At 39.1% G+C, this 25,993-nt stretch overlaps 1 protein-coding gene and 1 long non-coding RNA gene across 7 annotated transcripts in view; one reads left to right on the top strand and one right to left on the bottom strand.

The window, feature by feature from the left end:
• The window catches only part of LOC109416537 (nyctalopin), a 705,340-nt gene that overhangs the window by 669,715 nt on the left and 9,632 nt on the right, over nt 1–25,993 (bottom strand). The gene's annotated exons all lie outside the window — the stretch shown is intronic.
• Nucleotides 12,559–16,952, top strand: LOC134287743 (uncharacterized). The gene is made up of 3 exons (XR_009997505.1): nt 12,559–13,066; nt 13,131–13,482; nt 16,833–16,952. It is a non-coding gene; the product is annotated as an uncharacterized LOC134287743 (long non-coding RNA).

Raw genomic sequence — 25,993 nt, 5'->3', positions numbered from 1 at the left:
GAACGTATTTTAGAAGAAATCCCCGGAGAATCCGTAAAGAAATTTGTTGAGTTATCCTTTCCTTAGAGGAAATGTTGGAGAAATTTCTTGAGAAAATCCTGGCTCCGCATGAGCTCCTGCAGAAATCTCTGGAGGAATTTCTACCTGAAAGTAATAAAGCAAAACGCTCTAGAGGAGTTTCAGCAGGATTTTCTGAAAGATTCCCGGAAAAAAGAATCCTGGACTCATTCAAGAAGTATGAATTTTTAATAGAATCCCTATTGCATTTTCTGAAACAAAAAACTCTGACGAAATTCTTAAAAAAAACCTGTACAGGTTTCTGAAGGAATCTGTGGAAGATTTTCCCACAAAAAAGCCCTGAATCAATTTATGAAAACAAAATCTATACAATTGTTTTACGGAATCCCTGTGCAAAATTCTGAATGAGTTTCTGGAGAAATTTTCGAAGAGATGTATAAACGAATCTCCATCAGAATTTCTAATCTTGGGCGAAGTTCCACATGGAAAGCTATCAAACATAGAAGAGACACTTCTGGAGATCTTCTTGAGGCTACATCTGAAGGAAGCCCTGGAGATTTTTTTCCAAGAATCTCTGGAAGACCTTCTGAAAAAAAAACCTCTGGAGAAGTTTATGAAAGGAGCTTTGGTAGATTTTAAGACTGAATTGCTTGAGTAATTGTTTAAGGAATCCATGGAGCAATTTTGGATGGAAAAATGTCTGAAGCAATCTGCAAGTAAATTTCTAAAATAATCCCTGGAAGAATTTCTGAATAAATGTTTGGGAGCATTTCTGAAGGAGTCTGAAGCTTTTCAAAACACACTTTCAAGGTTTCTGTAAGAATTCTAAGCTTTTAATTTTCAGAGGGATTCACAGAAAGCTTTTCTTAAGGAATTGTGTGGATGATTCCCTGAAAGAACTATCGTACGGATATCTGAAAAATCTATGTAAGAATTTCTGAGGACACATATAGAAGGTTTTTCTAGAGAAATTCATGGATAAATTTCTGGAAAATCCATAGGAGGAAATTCTGAGGGAAATTCTAGAAAAAACCTGAAACAACCCGACTATAGAGTTGTAACAAAAATATAACATAATCCTAAGAAACCATGATATTTATAACTCATTGGGATATAATCATGTTCTACATCCTTGGTGTTTTCAAAATACTATTAGAAGATATTATATTCAATTATATTACATTATGTTATAAATGTTGTTTGATAACTCATTGTATTATAATTTAGTTTTGAGTCTTCGGCACTTTAAAAATTATGCTACAAAATTATATCTAATTTTGATAGAAACTAGTAATCCTGAGGTTAACATTCGTATCACATTTGGTTATAATTTTGATATGATTATACCAAAATAAGTTATAATCGTGATTAGACTAGTATACTTTTTGTTACAATTTTAGTTATTTTAACATCATCCTGGATAATAAGTTATAGAAGAATATTACAACATCATAACACAATATGATATAAACTTGATATAGTTTTCCAGTCGGAAATCCAATGAGAACTTTAAAAATGAATTTTCCAGTCGGAATTCCAATGAGAACTTTCAAAATGAATTTCCTGAAGGAATTTTCAAAGATACCTTAGAAGGCTTTCCTGGCAGAATTTATAAAAAAAACACCTGAAGGGTTTCTTTGCAAAGATCCACGGAGAAATTTCTGAAGATATCAATGAACAGTTTTCTAAAAAAAACCTTCCGATGTTTTTGGGGAAATCTTTCAAAGAATTTCTAATTAAATCATTAGTGGACTTCTGCAGAAATTCAAGGAGGAATTTTGGAAGTAATCCATACGAGACTTTCTGAAAAAAAAAACTTTTTTTAAAATTCCAAAGGAATAGCGTGTTAACCCTCTAATACAAAAGTTTTTGATTTTGAACTAAATATCATTTTTCGTCATCTGAAATCGATTTAAACACGTTTCGAAAGGTGATTCTTTTTAGTTCTCGATTTTAAGAATTTTGGTTATGGTTTTTTAAATTTTTATTTTTGAAAATCCCTACACTTTTATATTTTTTTTTCTGGAAGCCTATTCAGCATACCGGTTTTATAAGACGAAAACATTTAAGGATATGATGATCATTTTTATTTTTATTTTTAGGAAAAAAAACATTTAAGTGTGCATTCAACTCCCTTAAATCCTTTTACTTTAATAGATGGATTGAGGAAACATTTAAAATATACTAATTGTAGCAATTCAATACAAAAGAAACAATGACATCTAGAAGGTGACTAAAACATAAATTTTCCAATGACTTTTTTGAAAATATAAATACGCTTTAAAAGACACTAAAAACTATGTTGAGATATACAAAACAGCCCTAAATATCAGCCAAAAATAAACAAGTATTGTTGGCTCTGGCAAGAAAAATACAATAATGCTCAAACTATACTCCGTCTAAAAGCGGGGATGGGTATTAGAGGGTTAAATATCTGAATCAATCCAATAGCTTGTTAAATATCTGAATAAATGCAAAAAGTTACCGATGATAGATTTCTTGAAGATCCCGTAGAGGGGAGTTTTGAAGTATTCCTTGAATAAATTTCTACAGAAATTTCTGGACGAATTTCTTAAAGAACCCCTGCAACATTGCTTTTATTCGGGAGATTCCTGGAAGAAGTCCCCACATCAAAGAGTTCTTTTTTTCTGCACGTGTCAGGGCACAAAAAAGGAAAACTCACAAAGGTATTTTTCTTACAATTTGGGGAAGCAGAACATTTTGAAAAATGGCATTGTTTGCTTGTTAGGAAATATCAGAAAGGAAGTTTTTCTTTTGTGGGCGCAAAAATAAACGGAGTGATACCTAGAAAAGTGGAAAAAATGACCATAGAGGTGTTTTTTTATACCTTTGGAGGTGCACAAGCTTGAAATTATCAAAAACGGCATTTTTTTATATTCATGACTGTCCAATTATATGCCCAAAAGAATATTCACAAAAGCAGTTTTTTTTTCGAAATTGACAAGGGCGTAAAAAAAATCTTAAACGCATAGCATAGATTTCCTATATTTCACAGAGTTTAAGAAAAGCTTCCAATATCACAAAATAGATTTTTCATGCAAGCATGAGACTTTAAAAATGTTATACCTTGTTTTTTTTTTATTTTTGTATTTTTTTTTCATTTTTTTTTAATTTTTGTATTTTTTTCTATTATTTTTAGCATTCGTTTTTGGTTCAGCGTAGCTATATTATTTGAAGTGATCTTCGGTGAAGTTAAACATTTTATCCTTATTTCCTTATTTTTTGTTTTCTTACTATATTTCTATCTTTTTTATTTATTTTTTTTCATTTTTTTTTATTTTAGGTTATTTTTTATTGAATGTGATCTAAATTGTAAAATTAACAAATTTTTACCTTCTTTTTTGTTTTATGTTAATTTTTATTTTTTTCATTATTTTCATATTTTTGTTGCGTGAAAAAAAGGAAAAACTTGCCATTCATCACAAAAGTTTTGGCAATGACCAAACGATGCCCAGATATACGTTTTAGTAAAACTATTCATGATTGTACAGTAAAAAAAACTTTTCCAATACTAGAAATCCACTCGAGATCCGAATAAGAACCACGGGCACAAGAGAATTCGGACACTAACGATTATGCTGCCACGGGCTCAGTTCCGGCATCGTAGCTTTAAACCTTTCGATTACCCCTTTCTCAATCGCAGTACTTGTTTGTTTGATTATCGCTTTAGAAAATTAACACCGCGGCGCACTCTTGGAGGTACAATTTGAGGAGGAAAATTGAGTTCATTTTACGGGGTTTTAAACGTCAACATCCTCTCGGACTCGGATTCGGTTGCGCGCACTAGAAACGTTTTATCGACGCGATTAAATGTTCCAAGCTTCGAAGCTCCTCACCAATAGGTATCAGAAAAGCTTGTCCAACCAGTTGTTGTGTGTGTGTGGTATGGGACGTGATCAAGGGCTTCTCGATTGCAGCCGAAGCCGCAGCAGCATCAGCATCTTGGATTCCGTGAAGGACAAAACCAGGGACGGACGGCGGGCGGTATGGTAGGAAAAAGAACCTTCACCTCTACCTTTGGGTGCATCAGCAGCGCGAATGGCGAGAGCTTTCCGTTTTCTGCATTGTTATCATCAGCCTCTTGAGCGCTACATGCACCCAGTACTAGAGTTGGCCGCGGTGAAGAGCTCTTGGGATTGAACAGTGGTGGACGAAGAATAGTAATTTCAGGTTAAACTTTTAGATTTTCCATGTGATAAAATACTGAGACAAACAGTTTTTTTTAGTTTTTGAATACTTCCATTGAAACTTTTGAAAAATATATAAAAAAAAAGAAAATTCTAGCGACATTTTTTGCCATAATAATGTCGATTATTTGAAAAAAGGAGAGATGAATTTGTGGAAAATCGCCCTCTGATGGGATTCGAGCTAACAAAAATTTGCAAATTGCAATAAAAAAATGGAAATTGCAATGAAAAAACTATACATGATTATTTCTTATATTTAAGTTACATCAAGTTTAAAAATCAAAAAATAAATAAAAAAATGAATGAAAAAAGATCAAATATTTCTCGTATATGTTAATTTTCGGACAATCTTGAAAAACATTCAACAAGTTCCAAATATTTTTTTCTTTATTTTTATTTTTTTGATTTTTGAATTTTCTGTCACTTAAGTATGATTGGATGTAGGAAAAAACTATGATTAGTTTTTTCATTGAAACTTATACGTAGAAACTGTTTTTTATATCAGCAAGCTGAAAATTGTTTCCTTTTGATTGTTTTAAAAATCGATGAAAAATAAAAAAAATCGGGAAAAAATAGTTCGAAGCATTTGATCATCCTGATCTACTTGGTATACTTTAATGCATAGCTTTCTAGAATTCGGTTTTCTACAGAAAAAAAAAACAAAAAAACAAAGGGTAAGATTTTTGGAAAATTGAAATAATATGACGCATAACATATATAAACGATGAATATTACTCTAAGTGTATTTTTTTTTCTAAAACTTCAACAAATATCCTCCAAATTTTTTGAAGACATTATTTCTATCCAATAAACCGTTTCTCTACAAGCAAATTAGATTTTTTTTCGCACTCTTTTTTCTTCAAAAGTGAGGTGAAGAATACTGCAAAACAAATAAAATGAAAAACAATTTCAGATAGAAGCAAAATTTCATCTGAAATGAAAAAGATCGCGTCTACGCGATTCGTACGCGGAGCTGTGAATGCTCATAACTAGAATCTTGTATTTGTTTTTTTTGATAATATTTTTCTGTCCACCACTGTACGCGCCTACATACACGTCAGCTCATGGAACTGACAAAAGGGCAATGAAGCGAACCATACCTACACTGCGAGATGATGCAGTACTTATTGGTCTTATTGTATGCAAAGTATGTTGTTGATCATGTTCCAGCACCTATCGGAGGAACCCTATGCTGATGCTAATACTGATGCTGCTGCGGCTGCTAGCTGCTAGCAACGGGAGGAAAGGCGTTGAACAAGAAACGATAGGATTAATCAATATGTCGAGCGAAGTGGTTGTTGTTGAGCTCTGTGGTGGTGGATAGGAACGCATCTTTGCCAACTAGTGAACAGGCCAATATCTCTTTGGTAAGAATGCATCATCCTTCTTATGCGAATACAAATCACGTTCCGAGAAAGATGGGGTCTTGGTATGTGCTAGGGGTTAGCACTGGTGCAATTAATCCGATGCGTGGAGCAATCAGTCATTCAGTGATATGATCGTTAGCTACGTGGAAAATAACACGAATGTGCATCTGAGTATGGTTGATGAACATGAAAAAGATGTTTCATGCTTACATACCTTGAGAATGCTAAAAAATGAAATTTACGAAAAACTTGAAACGTGACTATCTAGAAAGCACTGTTAACGTAATCACGATAAATATCGAGATACTAAACGGTTCATTTCTCATAAATAAATTGTTTAAATTTTCATATTGGTATGAACATTTTTTTTTTTAATTAATCATTCACCACCTAAATGACTTTTGCAACAATAGTCATTCAAAAAATGCTACTTTAGCTAAGCTGTTTGCGTACAGAGTCTACAGAAAACGGCGTTTTGGTATAAGGGCGATGGCATCAACAAATAGAATAGTTTCCATAATAAAACGTTGACATATTTTCTTGGAGAGGCACCCTACACAGTTGTATATTCCTGGTGCCAATAAGCATTGAAACATATTTGAAGTCAGTAACCCCGTAAGGTTTACCAAAAATTTCCAATAAATCCTCGCTTGATTTGGTTCAGAAAATCTACCGAATCTAGAGAAGTAATCTTTGTTTTCATTCTCTTGCTCGGCAATTTCTTCAATATTTTAATATGTTATCATAAATCTGTCAAAGTATTCCTTTTTATAACATTTATTTTGTTCGGAAATCTTATATTCTTATGATTAAGTTATTGGGATGCATCCACTAAAAACAAATAAGTAATATTTTTTTTCATGTAGATCACGTTTAATTATTATACTGAGAATATACAAATATGTGATGAACAATAACAAAAGAAATACAAGTTTTCAAATATACTGTAATTGAGTTGGTCGTGAATCTAATGTTATTGAATTTGTCTTCCAGAAACATTCTTTTGTTAAAATATTTGTTATGACAGACAAGTTCATATCATAATATGTTATGTTATTATTAAAATAAAAATAGCTGATTCCATTATCCAGTTATTATGACAAAATAACATATTCAATTATGCTGCTGATTTTTTTTATACTCGGGAAGGGCGAGTAGAGATTCTCAAACATTTTCAAATTAAGGTTCTGTGAGGTTTCTGATTTTCTTGTTGAAATTTCTGAAAAAGTCCCTGCAACAATCGTTAAGAAATTTCTCGAGGAATAACAGGACGGAACCGTCCAGGAATTCCTGAAGGAATCTCGTAAGCAATTTCTGTAGAAATCTCTAAAGGATTTCCAGAAACTTCCTTGTGTAATTTCTGAAATAAGTCCCTATTGCAATCTCTGAAGAAATACATAGAGACATCCCTAGAAGAATTTATGGAAAAAAATCTGGAAAAAAATCCTGGAGTGATTCAGCAAGAAATTCTAGGAGGATTTATAAAGGAATTTTAGGGAAAATTCGAGAAATTCTGGGAAAAAATCAATTCTTTAAGTAATAGCAAGAGGGGCTGTAGGGAAACCTATGGAGAAATCCTGAAAAAATCTCTTGAGATAAATTGTTCGATCAATGTCTGGAGAAATAACTGGAGATACTATTTTTTTTATTTTTTTTTAATGTGTAAATTGTACTGGAGGTACTCATCGATGTTTTTCTTAGAAATGCTTACATGGATCCCCAGAGATATCTCTAGACAAATTCCTGTAAAAAACCCTTCGGAAAAGTTCAGCAGGTACGCTAGCAAGGATTTCTTGAGAATCCCAGTTTCTAAAGAAATCCTTAGAAACAACTCCTGGAGGTATCACAGGACAAATGTTTGGAAAAAATCTCAAAGCCATATCTGAAGGGCTTACTATAAAAATCTCCGGAAGAATTCTTGGAGGAACACCAGTAGAGATTCCTGCAAGCGTCCTAGTAGAAATTCTTGCAAAATCGCAGCAAAACTTCCTGAGGGAATCACACCACGGATTCCCGAAAGGTTTCGAATCGTGGTACAAGCCTAACTATGATTGTTGTAATATTTTGCCAGTAGAGATTCCTGCAAGCGTCCTAGTAGAAATTCTTGGAAAAATCGCAGCAAAACTTCCTGAGGGAATCACACCACGGATTCCCGAAAGGTTTCGAATCGTGGTACAAGCCTAACTATGATTGTTGTAATATTTTGCTCTGATCGGATAAAGTTGAGCTTATTTGTGGGCTAAAAGTATTTTTTGAAAACTTGTATTTGACTAAATTGATCAGAGTTAGTAAAAATGTTGTTATTTCCATCTGATCGGGTCTAGTCTAGTACTTCTAGTTCTAGTTTAGTTACTATCTAGTTCTAATGTTAGAATCGACTACTTTCATCATTTTTCTTGTCATTTTTAATGCTTGCAGTACATCAGAAATGTATTACAAGCATTAAAGTGGCCAGGCCTACTGTGCAGCGTTGTAATATTTTATGTAGACATCAATTCAAATGTGTGCACAATGCAGCCATTGAACGGGGACATCGCGTACCAACCGCTGGGAGTGACCAGACTGAGAAAGTTAATGTCACTCCATTGATGATCATTCTTCTGGGATGAGATAAAGGTATTTCCTCCATATATCGTAAACGATATTAAATCGAGCCAAACCCTCAATTTTTCCCATATCCATTGAGTAATAATTGGTGTTTGAATGACGCATGAATGATCGGGCGTTGACGATTCTGATAGACAAAGCTCGCATAACATATATTTCTCCTACTATCGACTGAAAGAAACAAAAATTGTAACATCTCATCGTATTGCAACAGTTCTTCCCAGCTAGACTCGAAGAAATGGCAATCATCGGACGGACGGACACACTTCTTGATGGCATGGTCGGCGCGGCGGTGCGATACCGAAGACGCTGACGATGTTTGTTTTTGGCGGCTCTGCGCCATGGTGTGGTCCAGCGGCGATGATGGTTTGGCGCGCGGCCGGCCGTTAGGAAAATGATTGGCTTAAAATCCGAAATGCTAACGGGGTTGCTAATGGGATGGATTGGATTGAATTCGTTTCGTTTCGGGTAGGGGTCCACGCCGTTGCCAGACAGGGAGATTGGTCGGCGTGAGCGAAAAGCGTATGATAATGGCTTGGGGTTCGATGGGATGGCAGTGGTGGTGGTGGCGAGAGAGTACTTTAAGAAGTTTATCAGAGTGGGGAATCTCCCGAGAGATCTGTGACGGAGCTTTGTGACGTCATGAGAAAGGAACGATGTCATCTAAATATCTAAATGTGGAACATCGGCGGGAGAAAGTTTGTCTGGGTTTTCTTGGAAAGTGATAAGGGATTTCCCGTCCCTCAAAGTGACTCGTGGAAAAGGCCGTTTTGATTGAGAGAAATCATGCTCGTTGAGTACTCTGCAAAGTGGTCGAGTTGAAAGCCAGTGTTGCAAACCTTTTGTAGAGCTTACAAGCAATTAATTGTGGGACAAAGTGTTTGAAAATCGAAATCGTATAACAAATAGGAAGTCACTATATGATATGGGGATTCAAAAATATTGCTTCTCAGGTATAGTTCACACTGATCAAACATTTTTATAAATTCCTACATTTGTACATCTTCTACCCCAACCTACTTGGAACTTCATGTGACTCAAAGAAACTCCCCGATTTCTTATGGAAATCACCTCACGATCTCCGTAACAATGGCATTCGAAAAATGTGTCACGCAATCCCTTACAAAAAGCCATTCTTCTTCCAAACACACCGTCCCGTCGCGTCGCGTCGTCGTCGATGGAGAAATGTGTCGTTCGTTCCGCAATCTCAAGTCTCAACCCAACCCCTTCGTAGCTGACCATCGCGGCATCGGCATCAGCAGCCAAAGATGATTCAACATTCGCATTCCACGCGTTCCAACTTGTTGAACATCACATCACACCCAGCACAGCACAGCACTAAGACAAATATTCGTCACCCGTTTTTCACCGGTCCGATGATTTCACTACGCTGCGCTACCACCTACCCAATCCACCTGTACGCTACGGAGAGATCATTCACCTTTTGGCGGTGTGATTTCTTCGTCTGATTCTTCAACAGCTCGCCGTCCGTAAGCAGAAGCTCGGAAACTTAAAATTTATCGATTTTAGGTAGACCCATCTTCGGGCTGGCGTGTTCCCATCGATGGACACCTTCGCACCTCTTGCTCACTCGTGGGCCCACAATCGAACGGAACGCTGTTTACACTAATCATTTGCATAGCTTATAGTGCTATCGTAGGTATCGAAAAGATTTCGATATCGCTTTACCGGTTTCCGATTTAGTACCGCCATCGTAATTGAACTTCCAGTTGCGAGTTGCGAGTACCAATATTTTGGTGCATAGTAGTGTAAATTGCGAAAAAGATAGGTGAGGAAGTCAATCAAACAATTGAATGTGTGACCATGAGTAATAACTTTTAAATCGGAATTCACTTATGCTTATGTATGAGCCTATATCCAAAATTGTTTATTCATGTTTGTTTTGCATATTCTTTACCTAACTCGAAAATGGCTTGTTGGATTGAAATAATGTAATCTCAGATATTTCAGGATAATTGAAGGACTTTAAAAAATACACTGAGAGTAATCTTTATCGCTAATATATGCCAGATGTCATATGCTTTCATTTTTTCTAAACGTTTTTTAGATATTTTTAATGATTTTTTCTGTAGAAAGCTTACTTCAGGCTTCAAAATTTGCCAAGTAGCCTTGGATGGCCAAATGCTTCTTAATATGTTTCCATGAATTTTTATTGTTTATCGATTTTTAACAAGCAGAAGAAAACAGTTTTAGTGCATGAGCATGAGCAATGAGCATAGATGACCACACAATTCGTAGTTGCTACTCCGTGATTGACCAAAGCAATCGAAATTGCATAAGGAAAAAATGAATAGGGCTTGGGACTAGCTTACTATTCTCAATGTACACAGTTCGAAAGCTCTTGACTTTAGCAAGGTCAATAACGGCGCCGGCCACGTCCTTGCGGTCATCGAGGATGGGAGGGAATGTTAGTGAGACAAACGTTGGTTGTTATGAATACCACAAATCGCTGCATCTCCACGTTTGTCTCAGGAAGGAATTTTTGTTATTATGGTAGGGTACATTGTCAATGTGTGAGTCACCTATGGTTGGTGGTGTAATTTGACAATGGATTAATAAACACTAACTTTCGCGCACAATCGTCCACTTTTCTATACGAAAACATATCTTATAAAAGAAATCTTGTCGCGCGTCTTTACCCCATCAGATAAAGGGCGAACACGATGAAATTGCCACACAGAAAATATTGTATAACTTTTGATTGCGTTCGTCAAATTAGCTAATTTTCTGACCATGAATAGTATATTATGTGTAGATAATACCATAAAATTTTCATTAAAATCGGTTGAGTATTGGCGCATATATTGTCGATATCATGAAATGAGATTTTAGAAAATGTATGCACCCATTTCAAAAAATTACTTAGTCTATAACTTTTTTGTTACCTCATCAAAACGTTTGAAAACTTCACTCGATATTCTTAACATAGTATCAAAAAAGTGGTAAAAATTTGATCGAAATCGGTTCACTACTATTTCTAGTAAATATCCAAACTCAAATCACTTCAAGGTAAATTTTAGGTACTTTTTGACCATTTTTAGTTCCGCGTGCACTATTTTGACTGTAGAACTGGTAACACTGTCCCGATTTTTATAAAACTTTGACAGTGTAAATTTGTTGTGTTAAACTGATTACAGTGAAAATTTCAGCCATTTTTGTTGAGTACTTTCAAAGTAAGAGCAGTTTGAATTTCACTACACCAAAAACCACATCTGCTTATTGTGACATAGTGCGACATATATGGCTATAACTTTTTAACGGTATGATCAAATTGAATGAAATTCTGACAAACTACTTCTACATACATACTTAACGTACATAAAAATTTTCATTGAAATCGGTTCAGTATTTTTGGCGCCAGCGTTGAAACGGCAAAAAAGCGATATTTTCCAAAACGTTTGTTTGCACAAGATTCTCAAGTGGCAATTTCCTTGTTTCAACGATATCTCCGCCAATACTCAACCGATTTTAATGAAAATTTTATGGTATTAGCTACACATAATATACTATTCATGGTAAAAAAATTAGCTATTTTGGCGAACGCAATCAAAAGTTATACAATATATTCTGTGTGGCAATTTAATCATGTTCGCCCTTTAGTAGAAACTTTAGAACCATTCCACACAGGAATAAACTGAACGCAACAAAGGACACATCTGTAAATACACGACCAAATACGCGAATAACAGCCTGCGGGAATATTACTGTACGGATAACTCGACACGAGACACACCGATCCACGTAGATACGTCCTGACCGTTCGACACTGTACTTCGCAATGGCGATGGCGAAGCCCGCGATCGCGCATGTTCGATATCCGCTGTGCAGCAGTGGTTCATGCAGTGATGCAAACACAATGAGGCTGTCAAATGATTCTGCATTGAACTATCATCAGAGGAAGGGGGTAGGAGACTAAATGATTCAGTTCGGTATGCACCTCACATCCTCCTTCTTCTCTAAAAAAACTCAATCCTACATACTGGAATTCCCACAAAACGTTCTACACTACACTCTCCCGGAACCCTAACACTGCATAAACGACACAAAGTATACTTATTGTTTTCAAGATAATTCAAGTTTTAAATTCTCGCTGAACCAGGCGCCGAACGGTGTCATGCACACAAACTCAAACTTACAGCTTGAAAACACGTCCATTTGAATTTGCTTTGAACAACTGATTCCTGTTTATCATTTTCCCAATAATTGAAATATAGTTTGAGAACTGTAACGAGCCCTCAAACCCAAGCTTACTCCTCACACAACTGAGCGTAGATACCACTATTAAATATATGGACACTTATCATGATTTCTCAAATAAACATAATTTTTAACATATTTACGCTACTCAAGTCAGGGAGGGTGCAGGCACGTCAAACTCGAACAAAATACGCCTACCTACCATGCATCGAGCGCGCTTTCCCAAACAACACAATGCGATTTCGCGGACCATCCCCATCGGCAACACAAATTAATTTCCAAGCAGGATTCGACCAAGCCCAGGACGCGGTGTCAGTCGACATTAACACACCCACAAAAGATAAGCAGCAGGCGCCGCTTGCGGATTCTCTGACTCAAATAGACAGTGGACAAATGAACCGCTTTGTATTACAGTTGCCCCTACCAGCATAAATATGACAACGACGCTCATGAGTGTATGGCAGTTTTTAGAACAGTTTACACGACAGCAGCTTTTGTCAAAATGCACACCGTTAAATCGAAGAAAAATGAAAACAAATCAAAAGTGACTGCTTCATTCTAAATTTCTTCCGAAAAAGTTATCGCGTAATCATTAATTTTCAGCTTTGCTCATCTCCCCAAACACTTAAGGAAGAAAACCATCCTCAGGTAAACAATGATCTGCAATAATGATAGCACATAAAGGTAGCTAAGAAGATGTTTCATTCTCCAGATCCAGTTCAAGGCTCACGAGAACTTTTCCAGCTAGCGCAGCATCCGTGTTTGCACTACAGCGATCTATTTCAGACGTTTGGCTATGAAAAGTAATATCGACGCCTTGTATGGAATGACACACTTGGCCCTGCATATCAGAATTATGGTCAAGGACCTTTTTTTTTGAATGGGATCGGTAATAGCGATTACGTCGAACTTGTCATCCCGCTACAATCGTTCAACCAAGAGGAATCACAGCAAGCTTCGCCGGCCCCGATGTGTCAACGTTAGAGGGGTACCGCTCGGAATAATGACTGGGAAACCCGAACTTAGGAAAATAAGAAAAACAAACTGCATGGAAAATAAATTTTGTGAGTATGCAATGTAAATTTCAACACCTCGTTTATTTATACACTCTACTCAACATTCGTCGTAGCTTTCTTCCTTTAACTATCTGCTTCTGTTAGTCTCACATAGTCCGACAGATGGGCAGGTGCTCTCCTCTGCCGTGACGATCTTGAGGACATGGCTGACTGTTGAATCTGATTATCGTCTTTCGCATTGACATCCAAGTTGGAATCCGGGTTACGCCACTCAAGTACTCTTTTGGTCTGTGTGACATGCCGACGTAGCAACTGACCATTCTCATCACTTAAAAGCAGGCTACCGTTGTCCTCTTTGATAACAGAATACCGCTTCTCGTCGAATCTTGTATCGCCTTTAGCCTTTGTTTGTCGTTCCAGTATGACAACGTCACCAGGGTGGACAGTGCAGGGTATTGCTCCCCGGCGTGAATCGCCGATGGCCTTGGAGTAAAGCTTAGCTTCAGCATCCCTTTTGTCCAGCAACTGATCGTCAATATTCACTTTACCAGGCTTTACTAAAGGTAAGCCCCGTCTGATTTTCCTACCAGTCAGAACTTCTTCCGGTGCCATCTTGGTGATGGAATGGGCTGAAGCATTATGCGCATTAACGGCCGCCTGCAGTTCATCGTTAAAATTATTGGCATTCAGTAACGCAGATGACATGGCTTTATTAACCACTTTCATGAAATTTTCCACCAAGCTATTTTGCTGAGGAAAAAACGGAGTGGAGAAAATCGTTTGTATGCCTCTGTCTTCACAATATTTTTTGTAGTCGACGCCGTTGAACGGAGGCCCATTATCAGATTTGATTGCCAGGGGATATCCTTCTCTATTGAACACGTCATCCAAAACTTTCTTGGTGCTGTCGAAGCTGGTTGATTTAACAGGTTTAGCGATGGCATACCTAGACCTGTAATCGATTATCACAAGGATGGATATCCCGCCAAACCTGGCATATGGACCATTGAAATCCAATGCGATCGTATCCCAGACTGATTTCGGAGCAAACATTCGCCGCATAGGTGGCGGTCTCTCTGGCCTGCCATTCATAGCACACGTTTTGCATGACTTTACCCACTTTTCAGCATCCGTTGACATCCCTGGCCACCAAACACGTTCACGCAAAATACTCTTCAGTTTTGCTGCTAAAGGATGGCCAGCGTGAGCGACCTCCAGCGTTTTGGTACGTAGTTTCTCCGGAATCACAACACATCCAAGTTTAGTCAGCATGCCTTCTCTCACAAACAAATCTTCCGAAACTGCCTGGAACCTACTCAGTCGCTTTGGCCATTCTCCCGAGTCCATGGACTCTATAACCTGATAAATTTAAGATGACAAAACAAGCATACATGAATTTACTATAAAATAAAATGCATATTTCATTATTTTACCCTTTGTAGAGTCTTATCGCTGGAAGTGAATTCGCGAATTTCATCTTCGGACAGGAATTTGGCAACATTCGCTTCTATGTGGGCTACTTCCCAGGGACTCGATTCTTCGCTGAAAGGTTTGTCTACGCCTTGGTACAATCTAGACGATGGATCCGCAATATTATCGCTACCTTTAACATATTCCACAGTGTAGTTGTACGGACTAAGTCTTAACGCCCAACCATCTGCTCTGGTTAGTGCTCTTTTCGTAGATTCGCGGGAACGGTTTAAAATGAAGGTAACTCCTTTGGCATCCGTTCGTAGAGTAAAATGTCTGCCCAGCAAGAAATAAGAAAAATGCTCCACTGCCCAGACGGCACCTAGGGCTTCCCTTTGATTCTGAGCATATCGTTTTTCCGTATCTGTTAATGCCTTTGATGCGAAGCTGATAATTCGAGGGTTTCTACCTGCTGACTCCTGCACCAGCACAGCACCCAGTGCGTTTGGTGAAGCATCCGTATATAGCACGGCATCCTCATGCTCCGAAAAGTAGCCCAACAAAACGGTGCAACGAATTATTCGATCCTTTATCTCGTTGAATGCTTTCTCATGCTGTTCACTCCAAATCCAAGATTTCGATCCAGCCAGCGACCACAGTGGATTCGATATGCTCGCAAAATTTCTTATATACGGGCTTACAAATGATGCTAGTCCGAGGAAACTCCGTAACTCTGAAGATGTCGAAGGACGACGAAATTTTTGAATAGCATCAACCTTTGCTTCTTCAATGTGGAAGCCATCCTCATCTAGCTCATGACCAAGAAATGTAATTCGTGTTTTGTCATACTCGCACTTTTCTTCGTTTAGAGTAAGGTTATTCGCCTTTAGAATTTCGAGAGTCTGAGCCACTGTTTCATGCAATTCCTCCAAGGTGTCGGCAAACAGCAAAACGTCGTCTATATATACTATTTTGTTTTCAATGGTTTCCAGAATTCTAGCCATTTCCCTTTGGAAAATCTCTGGCGCGCAATTTACTCCAAACATAAGTCTCGTAAATCTGAACATTCCGTTCTCCGCCAGAAACGTTGTGAGATCGCGTGATTCTGGGCAGAGCTCCAAATGATAATATGCGCTTTTCAGGTCCAGTTTGGTGAAGAATTTTGCACCATGTAGCTTGATCTTCATCTCATCCAACATCGGCAAACGGAAGTACTCGCGTTTGATGGCTTGATTTGGTGCTCTCATATTCACGACGAGCCGGAAGTCGTTTTTTCCCTTTGCCACCGCCGACATCCCGCTTATCCAATCTGGTGCTGTGGTAACCCTTTCTATAATACCACTCTCCTCCATTTCCAACAGTCGACTGCGAGCACCCTCACGGTACGCGGCCGGGATATTGTAATAAGCATTACGGGTCGGTGGTATGCTTTTGTCTACGCTAAACTTGACTTCGACACCTGGCATCTTCGGAAACGTTTTGTTTGGCGTGACTTCGCAGGTATTCACCTGTGTGCCAACGAACAGCAATTTCAAATCGCTTGCAGTCGACCTGCCTAAAAGAGATCTTTTACCATCCATGACCACGACGAATTCTGCTGCGACTTTGTCCTTGGACCGTAGTGGTTCTATTTCTGCTTTGAAAGCAAAATCTACTTTCATTGGGACGTTGCTAGCATACGCTTTCAGGTTTCGGTTCGAAGATATCTCGATGGGCTCTAGTTTAGCATCCCCCGATGTGTACTCGACCTGTAGACTTACCCAATCATCTCCACCAACCACGTTGACATCCGCTCCTGAATCGATAAGGAATTTAACGGGACTGGAAGATCCCACTCGACATTCAATTAGGACGTCTTCTAGAGATAATGCATTGAGCTGTTGTCAAGAATAGAAGACAAAAAAAAACTTTATGCTCTGAAGTTATCAATTATATTTCTCGAAATTCACTGAAAACAATATCAACTCATTTTACCTCTTCTTCCTTAGGCTCTACTTTCGCTTCCTGAGGGCTGGCATCATCGATGGCATTGATCCGTTTCTTTCTACATACCACCGCGAAATGACCGAAGGAACCACATTCGTGACACTTAAGTCTCAATGCCGGACACGGGCGATTCTTGTGCGCCCATTTATTGCACCTTGGGCAATGCTCTTGTCGGCTGTTAACAGAACGGTTATCGAAACGGCCTTGTTTGTTACGGGGTTCGCCAAGTTTCCCAAAGCTGCCGTAGCGCTTCGCTGGAGGTCTGAACGGAGTCCTGCTGTACACCTGGTTGACCACCGAATCGTACGTATTACTCGCCTGCGCAGATTCAGTTCTGTATGACTCGTCACGTGTCGCCGATTGGACAATGAAGTTAGTTTCATGGCCGAATGTTCTTGCAGTTTTCGCCAGCTCCCGGTTTGCCATCCCTTCAAATAATATGAATCAATTAAGGAGTAACTAATAGTTTTTTCTTTTAGCATTCAAGTTATTTTTACCTTTGAGCAGCTGTGCCCGGACAAAACGCTCCTGGTCGCTTGGACTATATCGACAGAGACTCACCTTCTCCATGAGCCTGGCGTGAAAATTGACCACTGTTTCCCCTCGCTCCTGCTGCATACACGAAAAAGCCTCATGCTCTGCTGCGGTATCGGTCATGGAGCGAAGATGATTTTCAACGTTCTTCACGAAAAGTGCATAACAATCGTTGTCGTTCAGGTTTGGCCTTAGCTTAGCAGCGCGAACTATTCCCTGCATCTCTTCGCCCATCGATAGGAAAAGAAGTTGGGATCGGCGCACAGGGTCGACAGCGTTGGACAACAGGGCAGCAATTTCGAAGTTCTCAATATACTTCGTCCATTCTTCCCACATCTTGTTGGCAGGGATGTTCTTCGGGAAAGGCTTCATCTGGTCCCAGCGGATGTTGGGAGCGTTTTCGATTGTTGACTGGTGGTTACGAGAACAAGTCCAACTTTCCTCAGCATCGTTACTTTCGACACCAGCGTCCCGGGTTCGCTTGTTCCTCGATGTTATCTCCTCTACTGTCCTCTTCAGCTTCGCAAGTTGTTCCTTAAGCACTTCGTTCTCCTTTTCAACGTCCGTTGTTGCTACACATAGGTTGTCTTCTTCTTCGCTGTCGTACCCATATTCTTCGTTGGAGAGCACCGGAGCACGAACATATCTTCCGGCTTCTTCGTTCTCTTCTTCGTCATCATCGTCGCTGAAGCGGTACGCACGAACATACTTGCCCTCGTCCGACATTTCCACTATTCGAAATATTCTTACCAACTTTCTGCAAATAGCAAAATAAGAGAGAGTAGCACTTAGACCTTGTTATTAATTTTCACGATCCATGTTTTTGCGAGTCTTTCAAATAAACTTTTATTTGACCAGCACCTAGAGCGTTTTTCCCACATGTTTGGCGAAAGGAAAAAAGTTCAATACGTCAATTGAATACGGTTTTCGTTACCGTTTCATTTTGAGCCGATTAGTGCTTCCCATGTGACTTTTTACTAAGTAGTGTTTTCTTTACACATCCGCCAGGTGTCCAGCATGGCAAGGTATTTCCAGGCGGTTTTCATTACGCACCCATTTCTGACTATTGCCTTGCTCCTCGACGGTTTCCATTACACGTCTATTTTCCGTAAGGCTCGAAATTTTCCCAGACGGTTTCCATTACTCGTCTTTTAAACCCTTTGAAACACACACCTTTCTGTACAGTTTTCTTTACTGTTTTCCCAGCTATTCATTAGCCGCCATTTTGTTACTCCTGGTGGTTTCCATTACACACCAACAAACTTCGTCAAATTTTCACTTTATGCTCCCGTGCCGAGCAATTCCGTTTCAATTCCTTTGATCACTATAATACTTACATAATAAGCCTCCTGGCAGGATCGCCAATGTAAATACACGACCAAATACGCGAATAACAGCCTGCGGGAATATTACTGTACGGATAACTCGACACGAGACACACCGATCCACGTAGATACGTCCTGACCGTTCGACACTGTACTTCGCAATGGCGATGGCGAAGCCCGCGATCGCGCATGTTCGATATCCGCTGTGCAGCAGTGGTTCATGCAGTGATGCCAACACAATGAGGCTGTCAAATGATTCTGCATTGAACTATCATCAGAGGAAGGGGGTAGGAGACTAAATGATTCAGTTCGGTATGCACCTCACAACATCAATAAACCAAACCATATGCATTCGCAGTATGTTACAACATAAACACCCGCGCATCCAATGTTTTCGTTTTCGCGTGAGACAATTGCGAACGCGGATGATTCCGCTGGTGGTTTGGTTGGTACTACGCCACCCGGAAAGTTCTGTCACGTGTGAACGCGTTGATTTTGCTTAAATTAGAATGTTGAATTGTGAATAAATGTTGAAGCAAAGTGAATTTTGACAAACCAGTGAGAAAAAAAAAACGTGGGTGGCGAAGTTACCCGAGCAGGAGAAAATGGCTGAAGAATAACTAACTCAGGTATGGAAAACCAAATACCTACAACCTGAATGAGGTATTAACCCTTATGTGGCCGGCAGGGTACCCGGGTACCCAGCACCCATTTAAAATACACGGTGTAGAAAAAAGCAAAAAGTTTGCCGGCCACATAACGGTTAAATAGCCCTGCATAAGAGGTAAAATACCTAAAATAATAACTGGTGTGTATTCTGTGAATAACACGTGAATAATGACATCAGGTATGGTAATACCTAAATAATAATCGGCGATTTTTCCATTCTTTCATGTCCGGGGGATGAGGATATGCGGCCGACAGAGTAACTTCCACAACCGGACATTACGATAATAAAAACAAGCACATTTATTGGACTATATACATTATTTACACAACATTACAATTACTACAAATTAAAAGTAACATCGCGGAGAGCGCGCGCGGGCAGCATCTTGCTGCTGTTGCAGATGATGGCGTTCTGGTCTGCTATATGTTCGTCATCGTCGTCGTCGTCGGCGGCGGCGGTCGTCGTCTATCCGTCGTCGTGATAGACACGAGCCGAGCCGATCATGGGGTTCACGAATGCTCGTTCACAACATCTCCCCCTTTTAATATGACGAACCTGGAATCAAGAAACACTTCTTCATGCGACGAAGAAAGTCTTGATTGATGCTGCCAACTGTTGGTTGCTGCATTAAAAGGACGCCGCGCAGCCGCAGGATGCTGACTGTCTGGGGTAGGTGAAGAATTACCAGTTGCAGCTGAATGACCAGACCGGATGCATCCGATGACGCTGCGCACATTCGCAATCGAACCCGAACTGATGCAGAAGGACACTGGCTGTGTGGCATCCAACTTCTGCTGGGCTGTGCGATTCGAATGGTGTTGGCTCCTGTTTGTGTTGAGAAGCGGCCATCTTCTGGATGAATGAAGAATGGTGATGCAGGAGGATGCTTTGTGTGGGACATCAGACTCCTGCTTGACTCCATAGTCCGAATGGTGCGGTGCTGACGGATAACGGGGAGCAAACGACTTCAGGAACGAATCGTGCTGCCATTGGAGGACACGGCCAAGTAGTGTACCACTCCTGATGGACTTTGATTGCCAGTTCCTTTGGCCAATGCTGAAGGGGATATCCATCGTGCGAATCGAACCGAGCTGCCATGGGAGGACGCTGACTGTGCGTTCGGACTCCCACTGGACTTCCACTGGGTTGCCAGATTCGGTGATGGCGTTGGATGATGGGGATTGATGATCATCACTCGGAAGCAAACCCGTGCGCCTGCAGGAGGACATTAACGATGTGCGACTCCTGCCGGGTTCTGCTGTGCGACGATGATGATGCTCTGCGTCCATCTTCCCTCCCGCGTAGGATCCGTTGAGTCGGTCGTGCGCTTTCACAACCGACTGCTAAACCTCGTCGCCACTTTCATGTCCGGGGGATGAGGATATGCGGCCGAGAGAGTAACTTCCACAACCGGACATTACGATAATAAAAACAAGCACATTTATTGGACTATATACATTATTTACACAACATTACAATTACTACAAATTAAAAGTAACATCGCGGAGAGCGCGCGCGGGCAGCATCTTGCTGCTGTTGCAGATGATGGCGTTCTGGTCTGCTATATGTTCGTCATCGTCGTCGTCGTCGGCGGCGGCGGTCGTCGTCTATCCGTCGTCGTGATAGACACGAGCCGAGCCGATCATGGGGTTCACGAATGCTCGTTCACAACACATTCAAATAGCGATTTTTTCATAATTCAATAATAATTCATGCAGTCCTCAACACCAAACCAATAACTCCTTGAGGTATTGCATCAAAACCTACAAAATACCAATATAAGTTATTTTCAATACCTGGATAACCGACCAATACCTAATCTTGGTATGATACCTGACTTTGGTATGCTCTAGTTATGGGGCAGTTATTCATTCCTGCTCGGGTAGCGTTGTCGCAAACGGGTGTCTACTTTAACCGCTTGTCATTTTTTTGCGCGTTCTCAAAACGAAATTTGTATGACGATTTCGCTGGTGGTTGGACTGGTATTACGCCACCCAGCCAGTTTTCCGCGTGTGAAAGTGTAATTATTCAGCGTAGTATCATTCGGGAGTTTCGGTGTGATGCCAGTAATCACTGACTCGGTTGATCGCTCCACGAACGCGGCAATGAAATCAATTCTATTTCGGTCGTTGCTGCACCAATGGAGATATAAGAATACAACTACATCACGGCAGACTATGAAGAACTTGGTGAGATCTTTCTAATTAAAAAAAACGTCATTTTATTTACACATGGGATATTTACCATACCAAATATGCGCCAGAAACAAAAATGCAAATTCGGGAAGTGTTAATGCATTTCAGATATACAATTGATATCCGGATGCATCAATGCGGGGCTTACTGTTTCAAAAAATGACCTCAAGATGTACGTGGAAGCCCTGTCATATTTGCCTTCCATCTCCAGGACTAAAAGTGTTTGCATCTATGGATACAAGTTAAAAATTGGCGCAGACATTTTTCTTCCATAAAAGCACTGCCGGTCTGTGGGAGATGGATTGTACATACATACATACATACTTTCGAGTTATAACGGTTCAAGGACAGACTTGTTAGAATCCCAAAATAACCGCCACAATGCCCGACTTTGGGACCTACTCACGATTTCGAGGGCACAAATCTCTTCGTAAACAAAACCAGCGCACCCGATCTTCTTATTTTAAGCTTATTACAAGTGAGTAAGAACAGAATAATAAAATGCTTTGTTTTTCTTATATGTATCTGTATTAACGAGATTTTTAGCCCTAGGCTAGTTCATCTCACGACCCACGCTTTACTTCCCTTCCGAAGGAAGAACTCACATTTTGCGAGTATATCGGGAGTGGGATTCGATCCCAGGTCCTCGGCGTAAATGCTTTGTTGTTTGAAGCTTGCTTCTTGAGATTTGTGCGTTCAAAGTTCTAATGCATTGTTGAAGCGAGATTTCAAGACGTTTGTCCTTAAATGAGCCACAATTTGATCAAAATCGAGGGGTCCGCAAAAATTGTTGTGGCCATGGTTGTGGCTCTAACTAACGGGGGGTCCATCAATTCGAGTAAACAAATGCATTTTCCTTACTTTTTTGGCGAGGACTTTCAGAAAATCGGCACCTTAAACATTTTCGAAGACAAGGTGTCACACTCACAGTCAACAAACATCAATAACTACACAAAAAAATACATTTCAAGGTAAAAGTTCACGTGGAGAATAGGGAAGAGGAGCATGGGCCAGAGATAAATCCACGCTGGTCCACGGAGGGTTAAAAGGAAAGAAATGGTGCAAAAAGCGTGAGTATTATGATTCCTTGTCTAATTTGATGCTGTTTGAGCAAAACTTTGGATAACTACAGGGGGTGGCCAAAATGTTTGGGATAGGCAACTTTTTTTCTTTCACAAAAAAGTTCAACATGCTATAACTTTCCATTGAGTGCATAAAAAAATCTCAAATTTTGACTATTTGTCAACCTATTATATGTGCATCATTGGTACAAATTTGGGCTCGATTGGTTAATTTTTCGCAAAGTTTGAACCGATCGGGTAAAACACTGTTTTTTAGGCAACTCATTTTTGAGCTGTCATATCTCGGAAATGAGTGAACCGAATTGAATGAAATTTTGAACGTACACTAACAATATGTAAGTGCTTCACAAACTATTAAAACATAGGTTCTTTTTAAACGTTGAAAAAAGTTATCATGGATTGACACTTTTTGGATTTTTCTCGAAAAATTGTATTTTTTTTACATCAATGTCAATAAATTTTAGTGTTGATATCCAAAGATTTTCCACTTCTGTTCTCAAGTTATCTCTAATCAGATATATTAGAGCCTATTTAGATTGAAGGAAGAAGACATTTGGTATTTTTTGTGTGGTATTGTAAATTTGACTTATTTTCCTTTATATGGGTAAAAATTTCAACTCGGTATAATTTAATTCGCCGTGAGAAAATATTACATTTTATTACGTCGTATTTAGTATCAATATATTGTTGATAAACGTTAAAAAATTCATTCAATTTGGTTTACTGGTTTCGGAGATATGACAGTTCAAAAATTGGAAGTCTAAAAAATAATGATTTACGAGAACAGTTCTAGCTTCGCGAAAGATTGACCAATCGAGCCCAAATTTGTACCAATGATGCACATATAATAGGTTGACAAACAGTCAAAATTTGAGATTTCTTGATGCACTCTATGAAAAGTTACAGCATGTTGAATTTTTTTGTGAGAGAAAAAAAAGTAGCCTATCCCAAACATTTTGGCCATCCCCTGTATGTTGTTTATGTTGCAAGAAATGGAGAAAACAACAACACTGTTGCCCAAAGTTTTGCTTAAACCGCATCAAATAAGGCAAGGAATCATAATACCCACGCTTTTTGCACAATTTCCTTGCCGAAACGGAGAATTCACCTTCTCACCATACTAAAATTCAGCTCATTAGGTACTACAAATCTAGTACTTCACCGATCTGTCCTATTGGACATTGTTTTCAAAATCAGTTTCCATACTCGGTTAGAGTAAGGACTAAAGTTTTTCCTAAATGTCCCTCCTGGTGGAAAAAGATTATCAATTTTCCAGAAACCTTTTTTCTCGAAATTTCCTTTTCCACCCGGAAAAAAAATCAGGAGATACTTTGATGCTTACTCTAACTGTGTATGAAATTCGGTTTTGTAAATATTTCTTCATTGAAGAATCAAAAACAAAATAAAAGAAAATGCATGCAGTTTTGCTTTAAGGCTCCAGAGCCGTAGTGCGATATAAGGACTGTAATGAAGGGAACTTTTCAAAATCAAAACTTTAAATTTGCCACTTCAAATTAGCTCTTATACTCAACTTTTAAGGATTTATGGTACCTACTAAACTCATAACTCAGCCGTTTTATAATTTCAGATCCCATTCTGAAAATAATGAGTTTTTTTTTCTATTGTTAAGGACTTTGTACATTCAAATCTTATCTTAAAATTTTCCTAAAGTTGAAATTGTGCAGATATTCCGAAAACGTTGTATATTCTGTACGGTTATAAACTTGGTTTAGCTTTTATCTCCAACTGGCGATACAATTAGTCGAATAAAGCTTTTGATATTAATTGAACGTTTTAGTCACTTCTTAAAGACGGCAAGAAAGTTCATATCTTCGCCGTTTTTTTTCTCATATTTCAAATTCAAACTCGTTCTAGAAAATGAACGAAATTTAAATACAAGGAATAACAATTGAAATTTCCATAAAAGGTAAAGCAACAAGATTCCCTCATATAATTCGACCCAGAAACAGTTGTTTTTAAATAAAAAAAAATGAAACGTTAAAATCTACCTAACAATTGATCATGTTTAGTCTTTGGTTTTAGCGTTGATAATTTGTTATTTTCGTCGACGTTTTGGACCTCGGATCGGACCTTCTTCAGGGCCTATTTTTACCGAATATATTAGACTTTTGGAAAGAACAATTAACATTCACACAATTTACAACTTTGAAACCTCAAACAAATACTCGATAATAATCAACTAGTCCATGGTTTCCGAAACTGTGGGTCGCGACCCCCCAGGGGGGTCGCCGGCCTTCATCCAGGGGGTAGCGAGGGAAAATCGAATATCTTACTGTAACATACAACAAATGAGAGAATTTCTATGGTGGGTCGCGAAAAGTACGTCTGCTGGCCAAAGGGGGTCGCGCCCCTTGAAAGTTTGGAAACCTATGAACTAGTCAATTTATATAAAACTTTTGATTTCGATACGTCAGGTCTGAAAGGGTTACAACTCTTATGGTGTCCTACATCATATAAAGTAGTCAATATTGGCGGCTGGGTTCATGGGGATAATTTTAAACTTACGCATATCATATATGAGCTTTAGATTGGATTGTGGTCAAGCGGTTTTATATTGCTGTGTTTGATCGGACTAAAATCGAACTAAAATACGGTTTGGTCATTGGATTTAACAAGTGTGAGGGATTGTGGCAATATAGCACATTTAGAGGATAGGGAGAGTAGATCTTTTAAGTGTGTGGTCAAATATGTTTGGGTTTTTAGATCTTCTTTTTCTTCTTCTTCTTCTTCTTCTTCTTCTTCTTCTTCTTCTTCTTCTTCTTCATGGCTCGACGTCCCCACTGGGACTTGGCCTGCCTCGCTTCAACTTAGTGTTCTTTGAGCACTTCCACAGTTTTTCATTGAAGGGCTTTCTTTGCCTGCCATTGCATGAATTTGTATATTGTGAAACAAGTATAATGATACACTATGCCCAGGGAGTCGAGAAAATTTACCCAACTGGAACGGGAATCGAACCCGCCGTCTTCGGATTCGCGATCCAGAGCCTTAACCACTAGGCTAGCTGGAGACCTTTTTAGATCAAATTTATCAAAATCAAAATTTATAATGTTTGATATCAGATTACACAGTATGTTATCTGTTTATTATGAAACTTTGCTCGGGTAATTAACCAACCTACTAACTACTGAACTGACTACTGAAAAAGTCTGCAGAAAATCTATCAAAGTTATCATTTTACGGTACTTTTCCTCAAAAGGTTTCCGATAAACTTCGATTTAAAAAAAATCGGTACGAATCGTACCTCCCCGACCGATATGCTAGATTTAACCCCGAACCAACGATAAACCAAACAAGCTGATGATGGTTTCATAATTGCGGTTTTCATAAATTTCGCAC

The sequence above is a fragment of the Aedes albopictus genome, chromosome 2, assembly GCF_035046485.1.
Source record: "Aedes albopictus strain Foshan chromosome 2, AalbF5, whole genome shotgun sequence".
In the NCBI taxonomy this organism is placed as follows: domain Eukaryota; kingdom Metazoa; phylum Arthropoda; class Insecta; order Diptera; family Culicidae; genus Aedes; species Aedes albopictus.
Note: the sequence above shows the minus strand (reverse complement) of the source record. Positions and strands in the feature narration are given on the sequence as shown.